We start from the raw sequence: 23,477 nt of genomic DNA, 5'->3' as shown, positions 1-23,477 counted from the left end.
AAATAGGACAATGATCTAAGATATGGTAAATTTAAATTTCACAAGTCTCATAAATTCTGTGGACTAAACAGTCTTTTAAAATATATTTGGTTTACTTCTAGACTAATAAAGATGTGACCTACTCACAGAGGCTTCACGTGTTTTGCGAAGTAAATTGGCTTTTATTCAATATGCAGTGGGACTCCAACTAAAGTGTTTCAAGAAGGTAGGTAATATATTTTGTGCAAATTATGAGGGTCTGAATCATGGCAGTGATGGTAAAAACATTAAGGATACAGAAAAAGTGAAAATTATTGAAAGGTAGAATAAATAGAACATATTGGTAATAAGCTATGGTGATGAGAGGGTGCTTTTAAATAAAGCAAATAGGGGACTATAGAAATGCTTTTGAAAACAAGTATCAGTGACCCTAAATATTTCAGTGGAGCAAGTCAATGTGTAATCACTTTTGATACTGATATTCTTCATATGGTTATGGGGACAACTTACATGTAGTTAGAGATTGATAACACAATTGTTGCATTGAAATAGTTTTATGTTTTATTAAAAATACATGCACTGAGGTCTCATCAAAGACTTTATGAGTCATTTATTCATGTATCTGGGGCATGCCTAGTACTTTAGACCAAAGGAGCAACAGGGAGTTTTCATTGACAGTTTCAGAAATGTCTATAACCTGGAGTTCTTGGGCTTTAAGGGTTGTGATAACTTAAAATGACTTTAAGGCTACTGCCTTAGTACTAGTGTCCCACTCTAGCTGCGCGTGAGAATCACATGGGCAGGGATGGGCTTTAAAAATGAAATTGCCAGAGGTGGAGCTACAGCACCAAATAGAAGCTTCCAATGATCATTCCCCTCGCAGGAATAGCAAATTAAACAACTATCTATACAGAAAAGCACCTTGGTAAGAAGAGAAATTCAGGTAAGCAATCACAGTACCTGGTTTTAACAACAAATTAAGGAAAGAGGCAATGAAAAGGATAGGAAATACAGTATTGAATGGCCTACACTACCCCTACCCCATCCCTTGGCAGTGGTTGCATGGCTTGGAGTGCTTGGCGGGGAGGGAGGGTGTAGTGATTGTGAGACTTTCCATTGGAACTCAGTATTGCCCTGTCACAGTGGAAAGCAACAAGGGGCAGAATTTAGATGGCACCTGTGAAGGAAGCATTTAGACTTGCCCTAACCAGAGGCAAATTATTTACCCAGCTGTCAGAGCCTGAATTCCAGCAACTCCGCCATCATTGGTTAAACTTCTCTGGGGTCCTAAAGAAACTTGAAAGACAGCCTAGGTCACAAGAACTGCAATTTCTGAGCAAGTCCTTATGCTGTTCTGGGATCAGAGCAAGTGGACTAGGGGGATATGTAACCTAATGAGATGCCATCTGGGATGGCCAAGTGAGTGCTTCCATTACCCCACCCTCAAAACCAGGCAGTGAAGATTGCAGCTCCAGGAGAGATTCCTTCCTTCTTGAGGAGAAGAGAGAGAATAGAGAACTTTGTGTTGCAACTTTTATACCAGCTAAGACATAGTAGAATAGGGCAAAAATCAGAGTCTTGAGGCCCCCATGCCAGGCCCCAGCTCCTAGATGACATTTTTAGACACAGTTTGGGCCAGAATGGAACCTGGAGCCTTGAAGAAAAGGACTCAGTACAGGCAGAATTTATTGCCTGTTGACTAAAGAGCCTTGGGCCCTGAATAAGCAACAGTGTTATCTAGGCACTACTTGCCATGGGCCTTGGGTGAAAGTCAGAATCAAACTGGACACAGGTGTGGCCCAGCGTCTTCTCAGCTGTGGTGGCTGCAGGAAGAAACTCCTTCTACTTGAGGGAAGGAGGAAAGAGTAAAAGGGAATTTGTCTTGCAGCTTGTATGCCAGCTTGGTCACAGTACGGTAGGGTACCTGGAAGGCTCCTGGAGTCCCAGTTTTTGGCTTTTGCTCCTCGATGGCATTTTTGGAACTGCCTTGGGCCTCAGGAGAGACCACCTTCTGGAAGGGAGAGACTCAGGCCTGATAGCATTCACCACAAGCTGACTGAAGAAACTCTGGACTTTGAGTAAATATTGGCAGTAGACAGGCAGTACTCACCATGGGCCTGGTATGGTGGTACCCATGGAGAGAGTCTCCTTTGCTTAAGGGAAAACGAAAGGAAACAGTGGGAAAGAGTTTGTCTTACAGCTTGGGTACCAGCTCAGTTGCTGCAGAATAGAGCACCAGGTAGATTCCTAAGGTCCCTGACTCCAGTCCCTGTCCCTGAGACAACATCTATGGACCAGCCCAGGGCTGGAGGAATATGCAACCCTGAGGAGAAGGACACACTCCTGGCTACAGTTTCTACCTGCTAATTGTAGAGCCCTTGGGCCTTGGAGTGTATATAGGCAGTAGCCAGGCAGTGGTCACCACAGTTCTTGGGCAAGACGCAGTGCTGTGCTGGCTTCAGGTCTAAGCCAACACAGTCCTAGTGGTGGTGGCCACAGGGCTTCTTGTATCACCTCTCCTGTAGTTCCAGGCAGCTCAGAACAGACAGACTCCATTTGTTCATGAGAAAGTAAGAGAAGAGAACAAGAGTCTCTGCCTAGTAATCCAGGTAATTCTTCTGGATCTTACCCAAGACCACCTAGGTGGTCCCTCTATGAGTCTGCAAGAGACACAGCATTACTGGGCTTGGGGTGCCACCTAATACAGATACAGCAGCAGTGACCAAAGACTTAGATCACAACACCCAATTCCCTTTGAATATTTGAAAGCCTTCCCAAGAAGGATGGATACAAATAAGCTCTAACTGTGAAGACTGAAATAAGTACCTAACTCTTCAACACCCAGACTCTGACAAATGTCAACAAGCATCAAAATCATCCAGAAAAACATGACTTAACCAAATGAACTAAATAAAGTACCAGGGGAATAATCCAAGAGAGAAAGAGATACGTGACTTTTAAGATGAAGAAATCAAAATAGCTGTTTTGAGGAAGCTCAACAAAATTTCAGATAACACAAAGAAGACATTCAGAATCCTATCAGATAGATTTAACAAAGAGATTGAAACAATTAAAAAGAATTAAACAGAGATCCTGGAGCTGAAAAATCAAACTGACATACTAAACAATATATCAGAGTCTCCTAACAGCAAAAAATGATAAAGCAGAAGAAAGAAATAATGAGCTTGAAGACAGGCTATTTTAAAATACAGTCACAGAATAAAAATGAAAAAATAATAAAGCATACCTACAGTATCTAGAAAATAGCCTCAAAAGGGCAAATCGAAGAAGTATTACCCTTAAAGAGGAGGTAGAGAGAGATCAGTGTAGAAAATTTATTCAAAGAGATAATGAGGGAACACTTCCCAGATCTAATAAAAGGCATCAATATTCACATACAAGAAAGTTATAGAACACTAAGCAAATTTAACCCAAAGATCACCTCAAGACATTTAGTAGTCAAATTCCCAAAGGTCAAGGATAAAGAAAGAATCATAAAGGCATCAGGAGAAAATAATAGCATCCAAAGAGCTCTGACATGTCTTGCAACAGGCTTCTCAGTAGAAACTTTACTGGTCAGGAGAGAGTGGCAAGACATATTTAAAGTGCTGAAGGATTTTTGTTATAACAATTTATTAGAATAATTTATCCAGCAAAAATATCCTTCAAGCATAAAGGAGAAATAGTGACTCTCCCAGACAAATGAAAGCTGAGGAATTTCATCAACACTAGACCTGTCCTGTAAGAAATGCTAAAGGGAGTTCTTCAATGTGAAATAAAAGGATATTAATGAGCAATAAGAAGAAATCATCTGAAGATACAAAATTCACTGGTAATAGTAAGAACATAGAATAATAGAATTGTATAACACTAATTTTGGTGTATAAACTACTCATATCTTTGGTAGAAAAATCAAAAGATGGAACTACATAAAATAATTACAAAACTTTTCCAGACATAAACAGGATAATAAGATATAAATAGAAACAAGAATACATTAAAAATTGGGGGATCAAGTTGTAGTGTAGAATATTAGTAGTTTTGTCTTTGCTTATTTATTAATTTGCTTGTTTATACAATCAGATTTAAGTTGTCATCTTAAAAAATAGATATTAATAAATATTTTTGCAAGCTTCATAGTTACCTTGAGCTAAGAAACATACAATGGATTCACAAAAAATGAAAAAAAGAAACCAAGTTATATTATCTGAGAGAATCATCTTTACTAAAAGGAAGATAGGAAAGAAGGAAGAGAAAACCACAAAACAACCATAAAACAAATAAAATGACAAGAGTATGTTTTTACTTTTCAATAATAACACTGAGTGTAAATTGACTAAATTGTTCAATTAAATAGAATATTTAAAGATCAAAACATTAACAGCAAATGCTGGTGTAGATATGGAGCAACAGAAACTCTCATTCTTTGCTGATGGGACTGCAAAATATTATAGCAACTTTAGAAGACAGTTTGGCAGGTTCTAACAAAACTAAATGTACTCTTACCATACAGTTCAGTAGTTTCCATCCTTGGTTAGTTAAAAACATATGTCTACACAAAAGCTTGCATAAAAACGTTTATAAAAGCTTTTTCATAACTGTCGAAATGTGAAAGCAATCAAAATGTCCTTCAATAGTTGGATCAATAAACTGTGGTACATCTGTACAATGAATCATTATTCAGAGAAATAATTAATGTTCTATCAAGCCATAAAAAGTCATGGAGGAACCTTAAAAGCATATTGCTAAGTGAAAGATGCCAACTTGAAAAAGGAACATACTCTGTGATTTCAATTATATGACATGTGAACAAGGGAAACTTGTGAAGAGAGTAAAAAGGTCAGTGGTTGCTAGGGGTTTTGGGAAACATACAGAGGGATAAGTGGGTAAAGCCAGGGAATTTTGAAGTCACTACAACTATTCTGTATGATACAGTAATGATGGATACATGTCATTACATGTTTTTGATATTTGTCAAAATCTGTAGAGTATAAAACACAAAGAGTGAGTCCTAATATAGAGTATGGACTTTAGTCAATAATAACATATCAATATTGGTTTATCAATTATAACAAATGTACCACTAATATGTAAATAATGAGAGAAACTGTCTGCAGGAGAGAGACGATATATAAAGTTCTGGACTTTCATATCAATTTTCCTATAAATGTAAACTATTCTTTATAAAGTCTATTGATTAAAAGTAAATTGCCTGGATTATTTTAGTGTACTACTGTGGTAGAGAACCAATTACTTAAAATTTCTAATTTAGGACCTGCAAAAAATTTGGAACAATTAATCAGAATAGGAAAAACAAAAACCATGTTGGTAGTATGAATAATGGAATTCTGTATAGGTTGTGCTTATTTTGAGTTGCCTGTGAATAGGCAGAGATGCCCAGCAGAGATTTTTTTTGTTTCCTTCTACTATCCTGTTTCATATAATGTTTCAGATTCACAACTTTTGTCTAACAGCCGTTATCAAGAGCAATATTTGAAAAACCAGTCACAGCTTAGCATGAAAAGCCTATTGGACTTGAAAAGGATAACTCAGAGAAAAGTTCTAAATAGACAATATTACTGGCCTCATGTTTTCATCGACAGCAATAGTGCTTAAATGATACTTTCTGCTTTGCTTATGTATATCTTTTGCCACAGAATAATAAATTGTTCCTTAATGTTTAATTCTTAGAGAGAGAGAGAGAAAGAAGGAGAGGGGGAGAGAGAGAGAGAGAGAAAAGACACTAAAAACACGTCATGCCATTTGGCATAAGAAAGGCAAACATACCCATAAGTGAAATTAGCATAAATAAATAGAGAATGAAATGAATTCCTCCAGAGATAGTAGTGTTTCCTAAATCACGAAATACAAATTCTGTTAAAAGATATTTTTTCCTTTTGTTTATGATTACTTAAAACACTACAATATTTTTCAATGCAATTTAAAACTGAATTTTGAACTCTGCTATTGCTTTCATTCATCCTTTCCACTTGCTGCACATACTCTAGCAATTCATCATAATCTAATCACTTCTGGAGTTTAGAATACCTAAAACACTTACTGAAAATGGCTTGAATTACTTTGGAAAGATAATGTCTATAAATTTAAAGATTTCAGTCATCTGAGGTAAGATAATTAAGATTTTTCTATAAGTGTAAAATGAAACAAAAATTAAAATGACTGTTATCTATAAGCATTTCAATCCTTTCAATATATTAACCTTGAAAAGCCAGATTCCAGTGCAAATAAGTGTTTTGGCATGAATTATCCAGAGAATACTTTTGTGTCTCTTTATCACTTTGCATGTACACATCAGTGTCTATTAATCAATTTTACAGCATGGCCAGCTTCATGTGGAAAAGATGTCGCTATTTATTTACATAAAGCATGTGGTCTGGCAACATTAGCAATTCTGTTTTGCTGTTGACTTGTTGAAAGTGGACATAGATATAAATGAGAAAAAAAATGCTCCAATGAACTTAACCTAAACTGAAAATACTTGGGCTGAGAGAAATTTAGATGATTTTAACCCACTTTTTTGTTGAAGATTATAGGATACCCATCATAATTCATACCAGAAGTTCTTTCTTGACTTTCCTAGTCTTTGCATCATTTTCAGCTCTTCACAGTTTTTCCAAAAATATTTGTTCCTCCACGTTGTGCCTTTTTCTTTTTTAAGTTCAAAATACTTATTTTCAAACAAGTGCCTTTGGTTTATTTCATACATTACACTTTTTCTTGCAAAAAAATAAAATAAAATTGTACAACTGCATAAATATAAAATTCTTCCATCATGAAAATAGTTGCCTCCAGAAAGGAAAAAAGGAAAGTAAAAGAAAATTTACAAAGTAAATTAATTAGGCCTGTCACTAGCCAAGGTGATGGGCAAATCCAGATCTCAGACACAGACAGCTTTGGAGTATACTATAAGAATTCCATCAATATCTTGCAATTACCTAATCTCATATATTGTTTAAACTTTGAGTTAATTATAGATTGATCTAATGTTGCAAAAATGTTTGGAATGGTCTTATGCATCCTTCATCCAGTTCAAATATTAAGGGCTTGTGTAATTACATTGAACCAGGAAATTAAATTTAGGAAAATACACAGAAATAATTCAGATTTCATCATTTTCAAAAGGATTCATTTTCATAAGTGTATATAATCTATTCAATTTTAATATATATGTGGCTTTGAGTAACAATCACCATAATCAAAATATACAACTGTTCCATTACTTTTCAAGAGTATTAATTAAAAGGAATTATATAGTAAATGTGATGGCTAATACTGAGTGGCAACTTGATTGAAGGATACAAAGTATTAATTCTGAGTGTGTCTGTGTGGGTGTTATTGAAAGAGATTAACATTTGAGTGAGTGGGCTGGGGAAGGCAGATCCTCCCTTAATCTGGTGGGTGCAATCTAATCAGCTTCGATAAAATATGCAGAAAAATGTAAAAAGTTGGGTGGGGCCTAGCTTCCCAGCTTACATCTTCCTCCCGTGCTAGATGCTTCCTGCCCTGGAACATTGGACTCCAAGTTCTTCAGTTTTGGGAATCAAAATGGCTCTCCTTGCTCCAGAGCTTGCAGAAAGCCAATTGTGAGACCCTGTGATCCCGTAAGTTAATATATATATTTTTCCATTTGGTGATGTCCAGTTTCTTTGATCAGGGTTTGATAGTTTTTATTTCAGATATGTTATTTGTTTTCTGGTAGTCTTGTGGTCTTCTTTCATTCTTGTATTTCTTTAGTGACTGATTTTCTCTGGTGATATGATTTAGTTTTTATTTTTTGTGTGTCCATTGTAGGTTTTTTTGGTCAAGGGTTACCACAAGGCTTGGAAATACCATTCTATATGTTATTATTTTAACCTGATAACAACTTAACACTGTTTGCATAAAGAAACAAGCAAAATGAAAACTACTAACAAAAACTCTAAACATTAACTTTCCCCCTACTTTTTGACTTTAGTTGTTTCTATTTATACCTTATTGTACTGCCTATGTCTTAAAAATTTGTAGATATTACTTTTGATTGGTTCATCATTTAGTACTTATCCTTAGGATAAGAATAGTTTCTACACCACAGTTATACAGTGCAATAATAATCTGTGTTTTTCTGTGTTTTCTGCTTAACACTACCATTGAGTTTTGTACCTTCAGGTGATTTCTCTTTGCTCATTAACATTCTTTTCTTTCTGTTTGAAGTACTCTCTTTAGCATTTCTTGTAGGACATGTCTGGCATTTATGAAATCCATCAGATTTTGTTCATCTGGGAAACTATGTCTCTTTCATGTCTGAAGGAGAGTTTTTGGCAAATATAGTATTCTAGGGTAATGTTTTTTTGTTGTTGTTGTTTTCCATTCAGAACTTCAAATATATCATGCTATTCTCTCCTGGCCTCTAAGGTTTCCACTAAAAAGTATGTTTCCAGATGTATTGGAGCTCCATTGTATGTTATTTGTTTCTTTTCTCTTGCTGTTTTTAGGATCCTTTCTTTATGATTGACCTTTGAGAGTTTGATTCTGAAATGTCTTAGGTAATATTCTTTGGGTTAAATCTATTTAGCATTTTATGACCTTCTTGAACTTGAATATTGATGTCTTTCCCTAGGTTTGAAACTTTCTGTTATTAAAACTTTAAATAAACTTTCTACCCTTATCTCTTTCTTTACCTCCTCTTTAAGGCCACACCTCTGAGATTTGCCCTTTTGAGACTATTTTCTAGATCCTGTAGGTGTGCTTGATAGTTTTATATATATATTTTATATATATATATATATATATATATATATATATAAAATATATATACACACACACACACAAACACACTTTTTTTTATCTCCTCTGACTGTGTATTTTCAAATAGCCTGTCTTCAGTCTCACTAATTCTTTCCTCTGCATGATCTATTCTGCTATTAAAGAACTCAAGCATTCTTTAGTATGCCAACTGCATATTTAAATTATTTCTTTTAAATTATTCCAATCTTATTTACAATGTTTGTCTGATATAATTCTGAAGGTTCTATTCGTTCTCTGTGTTCTCTTGCATTTGACATTCCTCTTGCATTTCTTTGAGTTTCCTCAACATAGCTGTTTCTAATTTTCTGTCTGAAAGGTCACATATCTCTGTTTCTGAAAGATTGGTCCCTAGTGACTGATTTAGTTCATTTGGTGAGGTCAATGTTTTCCTGGATGGTGTTGATACTAGTAGATGTCCTTCTGTGTCTGGACATTGAATGAAGAGTTGTTTATGGTAGTCTTTTCAGTCTGGGCTTGTTTATTCCCTTCCTTCTTGTAAAGGCTTTCCAGATATTTAAAGAAACTTTGATGTTGTGATTTAAGCTGCATCTGCTTAAGGAGACACCATAAGCCCAGGAATACTATGGTTCTAGCAGATTGGTAGAGGTACCACCTTGATGGTCTTGGACAAAATCGAGGAGAATTTTTGTGATTACCAGGTGGAGATCTTGTTCTCTTCCTTTACTTTCTCTCAAATATACAGAATCTGTGTCTCTGTTCTTAGCCACCTAAAGCTGGGGGCAGAGTAGCACAAACACTCATGTGACCACTACCACTATGACTGTACTGGGTCAGACCTGAAGCCAGCACAGCACTGGGTCTCACCCAAGGCCTGCTATAACCATGCTTTGTCTACTGCCTATATTTGCTCAAAGCCCTAGGTCTCTACAATCAGCAGATGGAAAAGCCGGTCAAGCCTATGTCTTTCCCTTCAGGGTGGTGATGTTCCCCATTCCCTGGGCAGTCCAGAAGTGCCATCTGGGAGTCAAGGTCTTAAGTCAAAAATCTTAAAAGTCTACATGGTGTTCTATTTTGCTGTGGCTGAGCCAGCACTCAAACCACAAGATGCAGTCCTTCCCACAATTTTCTCTACTTTCCAAAGGCAGAGGAGCCTCAACCTGTAGCCATCACCACCACAGACCCTGAGGAGTACTTCCAGACTACTGCTGATATTCCTTTAAGGCTCAATGGCTCTTAAGTCAGGTTGTGGTGAGTGCTGCTGGACTCAGGACTCAAACTTCAGTGCAGTGGCTCCTCGCTGGCCCAGGGTAGGTCCAGAAGTGTCATCCAAGGGTCAAGTCCTGGAATCAGGGACCCCCAAGGACCCAGTTGGTCCTCTACCCTGCCCTGGCCATGCTGATACCTGAAGCCAACAAGCCTCAGAGGCTCACCCAAGCTCCTTAATGTAGTATCTGTGAATCACTGCTAGTTATTTTGGTTCCCAGTTTTCTTCAGTTAGCGGGTGATGAATGCTGCCAAAACTAGGTGCTTCCCTTCTAGGCATCAGGTACACCTCTGGCCCAGCATGTTTCTAAAAATGTCATCTGTGGGCTAGGGCCTGGAATGGGGGCCTCACCACTCTGACCAGTGCCCTATGTTGCTGTGGTTGAGTTGGTGTCCAGAATGCAAGACAAAGTGCTCACCACTCTTCCCTCTCCTCTCCTGAAGCAGAAGGAAGGGGTCTTTTCTGGAGCCACAAGCTGTGTATACTGGGGTTAAGGGAGAAGTGATGCCAGCACTCCCTTAACTGCCTCATCCGGTGTCTCAGTAGGTTGCATGCCCCATCCTAGTCCACTGTCTGTGGTCCTAGCTCTAGGACTCATCTAAGAGTCATGGTCTTTGTGGTCTAGGTTGCCTTTTAAGTTTACTTAGAGACACAATGAATTTTCACCCTAGGTGGTGAGGTTCATGGAAACTCAAGTTCAGACCACTGTGATAGGCGATTTCCTTCTTGTTAGGACTTGTTTAAATGCTCCCTTCTTGGGCAGACATTAACTGAATTTGGTTCAGTTTTTCTTTCCGCTTTAAAAGGACAATGCTAAGTTCAATGCCTCATAACTACTATGCTCTCCATCCCCCAGCACCCAGAGATGCTCTCCACATCATACTGTGTCCGCTGGTAGGTGCAGAAGGGGTGGTTTGATTCAGGACGGCTTTTTCTATCTCTTCAGTGCCTCTTTCAACAACATGAAGTTAAAACCAGGTGTACTTTCAATGTTTACCTGATTTTTGGTTCTTACAAAGTTGTATTTTTTTCTGTATAGATAGTTGTTAAGTTGGTTTTCTATCACTGGGAATGATTGGTGGAGACTTCTCTTTTGCCATCATGCTCTGCCTCCCTTGAGAACTGTTTATATATTGTAAGTAGTAGTGTTTTGTCAGATATGAAGGTTGCACATTTTTTTTCCTATCAGTAGCTTCTCTTTTCATCCTGTTCACAACAACTTTTGGAGTACATTTTAAAAATTAGTTTTATACAGTCTAAAATTTTTCTATTGTTCCTTTTATGGACCATGCTTTTGGCTTGAAGTTTAACAACTCTTTGCCTAGTTCTAAATCCTGAAGATTTTTCTGCATTTTAAAAAATGTTTCATGATTTCATGTTTTTACATTAAATTTCATGATTCATTTCATTTTTTAAAAAATAAGATAGGGCCAGGCGTGGTGTCTCATGCCTGTAGTCCCAGCACTTTGGGAGGCCTAGGTGGGTGGATCACCATAGGTCAGGAATTCAAGACCAGCCTGTCCAACATCGTGAAACCCTGTCTCTAAATAAAATAAAAATACAAAAAATAATAAAAAATAACAAAATAATAAAAAAATAAGATATAAGGTTTAGATAGAATTTTACTTTCTTGACCTATGGATGTCCAAATGCTCCAGCACAATCTGTTGAAAATTATTTTCTTCCTCCATTGAATTGCTGATGTATCTTTGTGAAAAATACATTGAAGATATTTATGTGGATCTATTTCTGGGTTCTCTATACTGTTATATTAATCCGTGTGTTCATCCTGTCACCAATACTGCACTCTTACTTACCTTAGCTGTGTAAGCCTTAGCATTGGGAATAATGCTTCCTCCCACTTCATTTTTTAAAAATTGTTTTAAATAGTTAAAGTTATTCACATTTCCATATATATTTTAGGATAACCTTGTCTATACAAAAATAATTACTGGAACTTTTATAGGAAGAGATTGAGTTAAATGTATAGATCAGTTTATGGAGAATTAACATCTTCACTGTGTTGAGTCTTACAAGTCATGAACATGATAAATATTTCTAATTATAGATTCTGTATATTTTGCTAAGTTTATACATAAAAATTCACTTTTTAAAGCAATTATAAATGATATTCTGTTTATGATTTCCACATGTTCATTTTTAGTATACAAAAAAAATTGATTTTTGAGTATTGATTTTGTATTCTATGACCCTGATGAACTTATTGATTTGTTCGAGGCAGATTTTACTTAAATATATTCACTGGGATTTTCTATGCAGATGATCAAGTCATCTGAAAATAGAGATAGTTTTACTTTTTGTCTTACAATCCATATGTATTTTTTTTCTTTTTCTTGCCATATTCTGCTGACTAGAATTTCCAGTACTGTTATGAGTGAGAGTAAAAGAACAGACACACTTGCCTTGTTCTGAATCCTAGGGGGGAAACATTGTATTTCACCTTTGAGTGTGATGATAGCTCCAGTTTTTTGTAGATGCTCTATGAAATTGATAAAGTTTGTTTCTGTTCCCAGGTTTCTGAGAATACATATCATGAATAGATGTTGGAATTTATCATAGGCTCTGTGTCAATGGATATTAGCATATGATTTTACTTTAGCTTGTTGGTATGGTGAATTATATTATTTGATCTTAGATCATTGGACCTGACTTGTATCCTTAGAATAGTTTGTATTTGCTTGATCTTGGTGTATAATTCAATTTATACATTGTGGGATTAGGCTTGATTTAACTGAGATTTTTACATATAATATAAGAGATATTAGTTTATATGTTTTTTTAAAATACCTGTTTTTGTCTGGTTTTGGTTGGATTAATACTGACCTTATAAATGAGTTTGGTAGTGTTTCTTCCTTGTCTGTATTCTGGAAAAATGAGATTGTGTATAATTGGTATTAATTCTTCTTTACCTGTATTGTAAAATTCTGCAATGAAGCCACCAGAGACTGAAGAATTTGTTTTCAGGTAACTTTAAATTCTGAATTACCTGGGTCTGTCATGGGGTGGGGAGCTAGGGGAGGGATAGCAGGGGGTGGGGTGATAGAGATAGGGATAGCATTAGGAGAAATACCTAATGTTAATGACAGGGCAATGGATACAGCAAACCACTATGGCACATGTATACCTATGCAACAAAACCTGCACATTCTGAACATATACCTCAGAACTTAAAGTATAATAAAAAGCAAAAACAATTAAGTTAAATTAAAACTTAAAATTAAAAAATTCCGAATTCGATTTTGTTAATCGTTATAGAGCTACTCTGCTCATCTGCTTCATGTTGGTTGAGTTTTTGGGTAGTTTTTGAGCCACTGGTCAATTTCATCTATAATATCAAATTTATGAATGTAACATTGTTGGTAGTTTTCCTTTTAATGATGGCAGGTTATATAGTAATATGTCCTGTTTCATTCATGACGTTGGTTATTTGTGTCATCTCTCTTTCTGTTTATCATATTTACTGAAGTTTTTGAAGATTTAACTTTTTTTGTCTTTACTTCCTCCATTTTTGTTTCAATTTTACTAATTTATAATACCTTTATTATTTCCTTATTTCTTCTTGCTTTGAATTATGTTACTTTTTTATGGTAATTTTTAGGAAAGAATTAAGCATATTGATTTGAATAGACATTTCTTAAAAGAAGATATACAAATGACAAACAAGCATATGAAAAGCTCAGTATTATTGGTCATCAGAGAAATGCAAATCAAAACAACAATGAGATATTATCTCACCCCAATTAAAATGGTTTATATCCAAAAGACAGACAATAACAAATCCTGGTGAAGATGTAAAGAAATGGAAACACTTGTACACTGTTGGTGGGAATGTAAATTAGGACAACCACTCTGGAGACCAATTTGGAGGTTCCTCAAAAAACTAAAAATTGAGCTACCATATCATCCAGCTATCTCACTGCTGGGTATATACCCATAAGAAAGAAAATCAGTATATAGTAGAAATATCTGCACTCCTATGTTTATTGAAGCACTGTTTAAAATAGCTAAGAATTGGAAGCAATCTAAGTGTCCATCAACAGTTGAACAAATAAAGAAAATGTGGCACATATGCACAATGGAGTACTATTAAACCATGAAAATGAGATCCAGCCTATTGCAACAAAATGGAAGGAACTGGAGATTACTCCATTAAATGAAATAATCCAGACACAGAAAGACAAACATTGCATAATCTCATTTATTTGTGGGATCTAAAAATCGAACAATTAAACTCATGAATATAGAGAGTAGAAGAATGGTTACTAGACTCTGGGAAGGGGGGTAGCGGGGGCTGGGGTGAAGGTGAGAATAGTTAATGGGTACAAAAAATAGAATGAATAACACCTATTTGATAGCACAACAAGGTGAGTATAGTCAATAATAACTTAATTGTACATTTTAAAATAATTTAAAAAGTATAATGGGATTGTTTATAACTCAAAGGATAAATACTTGAGGGATGGATACCCCATTACCCATGTTGTGCTTGTTTCAAATTGTATGCCTGTATTAAAACATCTCATGTACCCCACAAATATATACACCTACTATGTACCAACAAAAATAAAAAAGGATAAATTTCAAAAAGAAAAGACTATACTGATTTGACACCCCTCCTCTCTGCCTTTTTGGCATTTTTTAAATTGATATATCATAGTTATACATATTTTGGGGGGCAGGTATGATATTTTTGATATTTTGATACATGTATATAATATGTAATGATCAAATCAGAGTAATTGAAGTAACCATTAGCTCAAACACTTATTTTTGTGTTGAAATATTGTAATTCTTCTCTTATACCTATTTTGAATTATGGAATAAATTATCATTATAATTCTTCTACTGTACTATTGACTATTAGAACTTATTATTCCTGCCTAGCTGTATTTCTGCACATATTACCCAACTTCTCTTCACTCGTGCCTTTCCCCTTCCCTTCCCAGCCTCATTTAACCACCATTCAACTCTCTATGCCCATGAGATACACTTTTATAGTTCTCACATATGAGTGAGAATATGTGATATTTCTCTTTCTGTGCCTGACTTACTTCACTTGCATAATGTCTTCCGGTTACATTCATGTTGCTGCACGTGACAGGATGTCATTCTTTTTATGGCTGAATAGTATTCTATTGTGTATATATAGCACATATTCTAATATCCCTTCATTCATTGACGGACATGTAGGTTTATTCCAGATCTTGGCTATTGTAAATAGTGCTATAATAAGCATGGGAGCACAGATATCTCTTCAACAATCTGCTTTAATTTTTTTGACTGTATACTTAACACTGGGATTGCTGGATTACCTGGTAGTTCTATGTTTAGTTTTTTTTTTTTTTTTTACAAGTTTTTTTTTTTTAATTGTATTTTAAGTTTTGAGGTACATGTGAAGAACATGCAAGATTGTTGCATAGGTGCACACGTGGCAGTGTGATTTGCTGCCTTCCTCCCCTTCACCTATATCTGGCATTTCTCCCTGTGATATCTCTCCCCCACTCCCCACCCCCCACTGTCCCTCCCCTATTTCCCCCCAACAGACCCCAGTGTGTGATGCTCCCCTCCCTGTGTCCATGTGTTCTCATTGGTCAACACCCGCCTATGAGTGAGAACATGTGGTGTTTGATTTTCTGCTCTTGTGTCAGTTTGCTGAGAATAATGGTTTCTAGGTTTATCCATGTCCCTACAAAGGACACGAACTCATCGTTTTTGATGGCTGCATAATATTCCATGGTGTATATGTGCCACATTTTCCCTGTCCAGTCTACCTGCATATCATTTTCCATAGTGGCTATACTATTTATACTCCCAACCACATTGTACGAGTGTTCCCTTTTTTCACACCCTCACAAGCATTTTCTTTTGTCTTTTTGATAATAGACATTCTTACTAGAATAACACAGTATCTCATCATGATTTTGATTTGCATTTCTCTGATGATTCATATGGTGAGCATTTTTCATATACCAGTTGGTCATTTGTATGTCTTCTTTTGACGCATGTCTATTCAGGTCTTTTGTCAATTTTTAATCAAATTAGTTTTTTTCACTTTGAGCTGTTTGAGTGCCTTACATATTATGGTCCTTAATCCCATGTCTGATAGATTATTTGCAAATAATTTCTCCCATTCTGTAAGCTTTCACCTCACTTTGTTATTCATTTCATTTGCTGTGTAAAAGCTTTTTAGTTTGATGTAATCCCATTCATCTATTTTTGCTTTTGAGGTCCTACCCCCAAGAATCTTTGCCCAGACTAATATCCTGTAGTATTTCCTCAGTGTTCTCTTCTGCTGGTTTCAGTTTCACATCTTACATTTAAGTCTTTAATCAATTTTGAGTTAATTTTTATATATAATAAAAGATGGGGATCTATTTTCATTCTTATATATATAGATACCCAATTTCCCAGTACCATTTCTTAAAGAGACTGTCCTTTCCACTAATAGAAGTTTTTCATGACTATGTCAAAAGTTAGTTGGCTATAAGTGTGCAGATTTATTTCTGGGTTCTCTGTGCTGCTTCATTAGTCTGTATGTCTGTTTTATTAAAATGCCAGGCTGATTTGGATGCTCTATCTTTGTAGTATATTCTGAAATCAGGTAGTGTGTTGCCTCCAGCTTTGTTCATGTTGTTCAGTATTGCTTTAGCTAGTTGGGAGCTTTTCTAGATCCATAAAAAATTTAGGATTTTTTTTATTTCTGTAAAGAATTTTATTGGTATTTTGATAGAGATTGGATTAAATCTGTTTATTGCTTTGGACAATAAAGGCATCTTAACAATATTTATTTTTCCATTATATAAACATGAGATATATTTTCATATTTTTGTGTCATCTTCAATTTATTTTCCATGTTTATAATTTTCTTTGTAGAACTCTTTCACTGATTTAGTTAATTTTTTCTCTAGACATTTAATTTTTTGTAGCTGGTATAAATGAAATTGTTTTCTTGATTTCATTTTCAGGCTATTATTAGAGTATAAAAATACTACTGCTTTTTTTTTTTTTTTTTTTTTTTTTTTTTGAGACAGAGTCTCACTCTGTCGCCCAGGCTGGAGTGCAGTGGCTCAATCTTGGCTCACTGCAACCTCTGCCTCCTGGATTCAAGCAATTCTCCTGTCTCAGCCTCCTGAGTAGCCGGGACTGCAGGCACACGCTACCATGCCAGGCTAATTTTTGTATTATTAGTAGAGACAGGTTTCACCATGGTGGCCAGGATGGTCTCCTGACCTCATGACCTCTTGCCTTGGACTCCCAAAGTGCTGGGATTACAGGCGTGAGCCACCATGCCTGGCACTACTGCCTTTTACATATTGATTTTGAATTCTGCAATATTCCTAAATTTGTTGATATGTTATAAGAGTATTTTGGTGGGTTCTAGGTTATTCTAAATATAAGATCATAGCATCTGAAAACAAGGATAATTTGACTTTTTTATTTCCAATTTGCATTCCCTTTATTTATTTATCGTCTGTTGAATTAAAATGGTGAAACTGGACATCCTTGTTTTGTTACAGATTTTAGTGGAATGGCTTTTAATTTTTCCCTGTTAAGTATGATATTAGCTGTGGGCTAATCATATATAGTCTTTACTATGTTGATGTATTTTTAAAATTTTCAATATGTTGATTTTAGTCATGAAAAGATATTAATTTTTATCAGATGAATTTTCAGCATCTGTTAAAATGATCATATAGTTTTTGTTCTTGGTTCTATTAATGTGATATATACTATTTATTGATTTGCATATATTGCACCATCTTTGCATCCTTGGGACAAATCCCACTTGATCGTGGTGAATGATCTTTTTAATGTGCTGTTGAATTTGGTTTGCTACTATTTTGTTGAGGATTTTTGCATCAATATTCTTCAGTGATACTGCCCTACATTTTTTTCTGTTGTGTTCTTTGGTTTTGGAATCAAGGTAAATCTAACCTCATAGAATTAGGTTGAAAGTATTCTCCCACTTTCTTTCTTTCTTTTTCTTTTTTGAAGGGTTTCAGTAGAATTTGTATTATTTCTTTTTTAAAATTTTGATAAAATTTAGCAGTGATGTAATAAGGTGTTGAGCTTTTCTTTGATAGCAGACTTTTTAATATGGCATGATCTCATTACCCATCATTGGTTTGTTAAAGTTCTCTATTCTTAATTCAATCTTAGTAGGTTGCATATGTCCAGAAATTTGTCAATTTCTTCTAGATTTTCAAATTTGTTGGCATATAGTTATTTTTAATAGCCTCTAATGATCTTTTTAATTTCTGTTGTATCAATTTTAATGTTTCCTTTTTCATCTTTGATTTTAATTGGGTCTTCTCTCTTTTTTTCTTATAGTAGCAAAATTTTGTTAAATTTTTATCTTTTCAAATACCAACTTTTCATTGCATTGATGTTTTATATTGTTTCTGGTCTCTCTATTTCTCCTCTGACCTTGATAAATTTTTTCTTCTACTAATTTGGAATTTTGATTGTTCTTGCTTTTCTACCTCTTTAGAGTGCATGCTTAAGTTGATTAATTGAAGTCTATTTTTTTGATGTGGACTTCTGTTGCTGTAAAGTTCCATATTAGTACTGCTTTTGCTGTATTCCATAAGTTCTGGTATATTGCATTTCCATTTTTATTTGTTTGAAACACGTTTTAGATTTTCTTCTTAATTTCTTCATTGACCCATTGATTATTCAGGAACATGTTGCTTAATTTCCATGTATTTATACAGTTTCCAAAGTTTTTCTTATTATCTGATATGGTTTGGCTGTGTCCCCACCTAATCTCATTTTGAATTGTAGTTTCCATAATTTTCACATGTCATGAGAGGGACAAGGTAGAGATAATTGAATCGTGGTGCTGATTTTCCTCATCCTGTTCTCTTGATGGTGAGTTATTTTTCACAAGATCTGATGGTTTTGTAAGGCACTTTCCACTTTGGTGTATTCCCCCTTCTCCTTCCTGACACCATGTGCAGAGGATGTGTTTGCTTCTGCTTCTGCTTCTGCCATGATTGTACATTCTCTGAGGCCTCCCAAGCCATGGTGGACTGTGAGTCAATTAAACATTTTCTTTATAAATTATCTCAGGTATGTCTTTATTAGCAGCATGAGAATGGATTGATACATTATTGTTTTTTAGTTTTATTTCATTTTGGTCACAAAAGATACTTGATATGATTTCAACTTTTTAAAATGTGTTGAGTCTTGTTTTGTGACCTCAAGTATGGTCTATCCTGCAGAATGTTTCACGTGTTTATAAGAAGAATGTATATTATGCAGAAGTTACATAAAATCTTCTGTAAATGTCTAATAGGTTTATGTGGTCTAGAGTATTGTTTAATTGCAATGTTACTTTATTTTCTGCCTGTTTAATGTGTCCATTGTCAAAAGTGGGATGCTGAATTATATTGCAGTCCATTTCTCCCTTTAGGTTTATCAGTATTTGCTTTATATATTTTTGTGGTTTGGTGTTGGATATATTTACTATTGTTATAGCCTCTTGCTTAATTGACCCATTTATTGTTGTATAATTGCCTTCTTTGTATTTTTACTCTTTTTGACCTGGAGTCTGTTTTACTTATAGAAGCATAGCTATCCTGCTCACATTTGGTTTCTTTTCTCATAGAATATCTTGTTCTATCTCTTCACTTTCTGTCTATGTGTACTTTTATAGGTGGAGTGAGTTCTTGTACATGACAATTATTTGGGTCTTTTTTAAAATTCGTTCAGCCACTATTATGTCTTTTAATTGGATAATTTAGTCAATTTATATTCAAAGTTGTTATTGATATGTAAGCCCTTACTGCTTCCTTATTTGTTGAGAGCACATTCTGATGTGTGTGATAAATCATATTGTTTGCTGAGAGCTGCTGCAAGGAAAACCTAGTCAGCCCCTCAATGTGGAAAACTGCCCCCTAAAGCAGAAAAGTGCTCAAAGTGTTATAAAACAGTAGTCAATATGAATATGTCTCACACCAAATGAATTAGTTCTTTGAGCACAGGATATGTGACTCTTTCTTTTGTTCCCTTGTAAAGAGTGCTTTCTAGCTTATCTTTAACCTATAGTAAACATACACTAGCTGCCTGGTTAGTTTATCTTTAACCTATGAAAGAGCAAAGAGCATCCACTTGTTAAACTTGTCACTGGAATGTAAAGAATAAATACGTGGGTCAGAGTCTGCTCTGGGCTCTTAGCTGGAAATGCTGTGAGAACCCTGATGCCCTAATCTGAACCCACCTTTTGCACTCTATCTCTGTTTCTTAATTCCTTCAGCGCCACCTGGGTTGGGGGTCTCCACAGCTGAGCTGGTCTACTTGCTTTCTCTTTGTTGTTTAACTCATCTCTTTCTGTCTTTTATGCTTATTGGCTTCTTGTGTAATTAAATGATTTTCTCTTAGCATATTTTAATTTGCTGCTTTTTATTTTCAGTGTATCTGTCACAGGTATTTGCTTTGTGGTTACCATGAAGCTCACAAAAATATTCTATGGTTATACTAAGCATTTAAAACTGATACCAAATTTTTATTCTAAAAAACAAATGAACAACAAAAAAAGTGTACATTGTCTTCCTTCTCTACCCACATTTTGAGTATTTGATGGCACAATTTATATTTCCTATTTCTTAATAAATTTTTGTAGTTGTTTTTAATAGTTTTTGTCTTTTAGTCTTTTTACTAAAGATATAAGTGGCTTAAGCATCGTGATTACTTTATTAGTATAACAATCAAGTTAGTGTACTTTTCTTTCATTTTGAATAACTCCCTTTAGCATTGATTTTGAAAGATATGTAGTGAACAATTCCCTCAACTTTTGTTTCTCTGTGAAAGTCTTTATCATTTTTTTATTCCTGAAGGATAACTTTGCTGAATAGAGTATTCTTCAATGGCAGTTTTTTCCTACAGAACTCTGAATATATCACCCCACTTTTTCCTAGTCTTTAAGGTTTCTCCAGAAAATTATTCTTTCAGGCATATTGAATCTTCCTTATATGTTATTTGCTTCTTTTACTGTTTTCAGAATTTTCTGTCTTTGACTTTTGTGTGTTTGATTTTAATATGTCTTGAGGTATTCTTATTCATATTGCATCTGATTGGTGGCCTTTGACTTTCTGGTACCTGGATATTTATATTTTTCTCCATGTTTGGATAGTTTTTTGTTATTATCTCTTTGAATACACTTTCTACCCCTTTGTCCTTTTTTGCTTTTTCTTTAACTCCAATAACCCAAATATTTGTTCTTTTGATGATGTCCCATAGATCTCATAAGCTTTGTTCATTCGTTTTATTTTAATTTTCATTTTTCTCCTCTGACACTACATTTTCAAATACTCTGTCATCCAGCTCACTGATTTTTTAAAATGATTTCAATTTTTCTGTTAAATTTCTATAATAAATTTCTAAATTATTTCTCTATTTTTTGTGAAGTTCACTGAGATTCCTTAAAATAATTATTTTGAATTCTTTTTCTGACAGATTGCTATTACTTTATGGTCAGTCTCATACCTTATTTTGTCTGTTTGGTGAGGTCTTATTTTTCTGAATGTTTTTGATCCTTCTTGATATGTGGCAATGTCTGTGCATTAAGGGATTGAGTATTATTTTAGTCTTCATAATCTGGCTTTGAGCTTGCTGTTCTTCAGAGGGCCTTCTAGAGATTCTACATAGACTGACTGTTTTGTTTCCTTAACCTGTAACCACTGCAGTAATCTAAGCACTAGAGGATACTCTAAGCCCAGGCTTTCCATGAGTATCATGAGTACTCTAATGTTGATGTGCTTTCTGGCACAAAGGAACGCTGGGAAGACATAGGAGGCTACTTGGGTTTTGTGGGAGCAACAGTTAGGGACTTGAGTCCAAAAGACTGTCCCTGTGACCCATATAGGCATGCATCTCAGCAGATCTCTGCACAGGCAGGATGGGTCACCAACTGCAGCAAAAGGGCAGCTGGAGTTAAGATGGGGCTTCTTTCAGGGTCTGCTGTGGTAAGGAGGCTGGTGGGCCTATCTCACTGGTTCAGATAGGTGTGTGTCAACCATCAGACCCTTGCAGAGTGGGGGTAGTACCTTGTGGGGTACAGTTGGAGGGCCAGAGCTGAGACTGTGCTTCCTGGGGATCTACTGTAGGATGAAAGCTTATGTGCCTATTATGTTGGCTTGCATGGGTGTATCTCTCAGCAGGACCCTGAAGAGGCAGGATTTCTTCAACCACAGCAAGTGGGGCTGGAGCTGAGACTTGACCCCCTTTGGACCTGCTGTGGGAAAGAGGCTAGAGAGCTCTGTCTTGTATCAGAGGGGCAAACATTGCCTAGAATTTCATACACAGGTAGTGTAGTTCTCCAACTGCTACAGCAGGAGCTGAGGTGAGACTGGGAACCCCCTGTGATCTGCTGTGAAACAAAGGATGAAGAGCCTGGTCTCAGCTCAGAGGGGTGTGCATTTACTCCATGAGTGCCTGCACAGATAGGAAGCTCCCTGACTGAAATAGAGGGGGTTAGAGGTCAGACACTCAGTCAGGGTCTGCTGTGCAATAGAGGCTGGAGAACTCAGTCTTATTGCCTGAGAGCCGTATGTCTCCCAGATGGACCCTGCACAGATGGGACGGTTTCTTGATTGTAGTAGGATGGCCTGGAGCTGAGACTGGATCCCCTTGGGATCTTTTGTGTGATGGAAGCTGGAAAGCCTGTCTTGTTGGACCAGACAGGTACATGACTCCCAGCAGGTCTCAGCACAGACAAGATAGTTCCCCAACTGCAGCAAGAGGGGTTGGAGCTGAGCTCGAGTTCCCTTAGGATCTGCTGTGAGACAGAGGCTGGAGAGCCTGGTCTTATTGATTCAAAGGGATGCATGACTCCCAGCAAGTCCCTGCACAGATGAGATAGTTCCCTGATTGCAGCACAATGGGCAAGACTGGAAATTAGGCCCCCTGGAGATCTACTGTGGTGTAGATATTGGCAAGTCCATCAGGGAGGCTCAGACACCCAGGTGCAAGATATGGGCAAGTCTCCCTTTCGGCCCTTGTGTGAGCAGCTCTGACCTGGGACCTCAGATGAGGAATTCTGAAGCAGTACCATAGGACAACTTTAAGATTAACTGTCAAACCAATATCAGTAGGCATATGAGCCTTTCCACCAAGATACCTTTGCACACAATTCTTTCTGGACCCTTTGGCAGATAGTTGTGGATGCAGGCCCAAGGTCAAATGAGGCTGTAGCCAAAACCCTTTGGGGGACTGGGCAGTTTTCAGGCTTGGACCTAACAGCAAGCTCAGTAGGGCAGATTACCCACATAAGTGTCAGTCTGCTCTCTCAAAACAACACTCCTGAGTCTTGGCCTCCGACTAGGTTTCACAAATTCCTACATGAACACAGAGGATCCTGTAGAGCAACTTTAACTGTGGATAGGTGCAAAATTCTTGTTGTTATAGGGACATATGACTGGGTTATCTTCTCTGTCATCTTGATAAT

The sequence above is a fragment of the Aotus nancymaae genome, unplaced genomic scaffold (assembly GCF_030222135.1).
Source record: "Aotus nancymaae isolate 86718 unplaced genomic scaffold, 86718_ANA_hifiasm-v0.15.2.pri h1tg000004l, whole genome shotgun sequence".
Taxonomy (NCBI): domain Eukaryota; kingdom Metazoa; phylum Chordata; class Mammalia; order Primates; family Aotidae; genus Aotus; species Aotus nancymaae.
The sequence above is the reverse complement of the archived record's forward strand: the minus strand, read 5'-3'. Positions refer to the sequence as shown.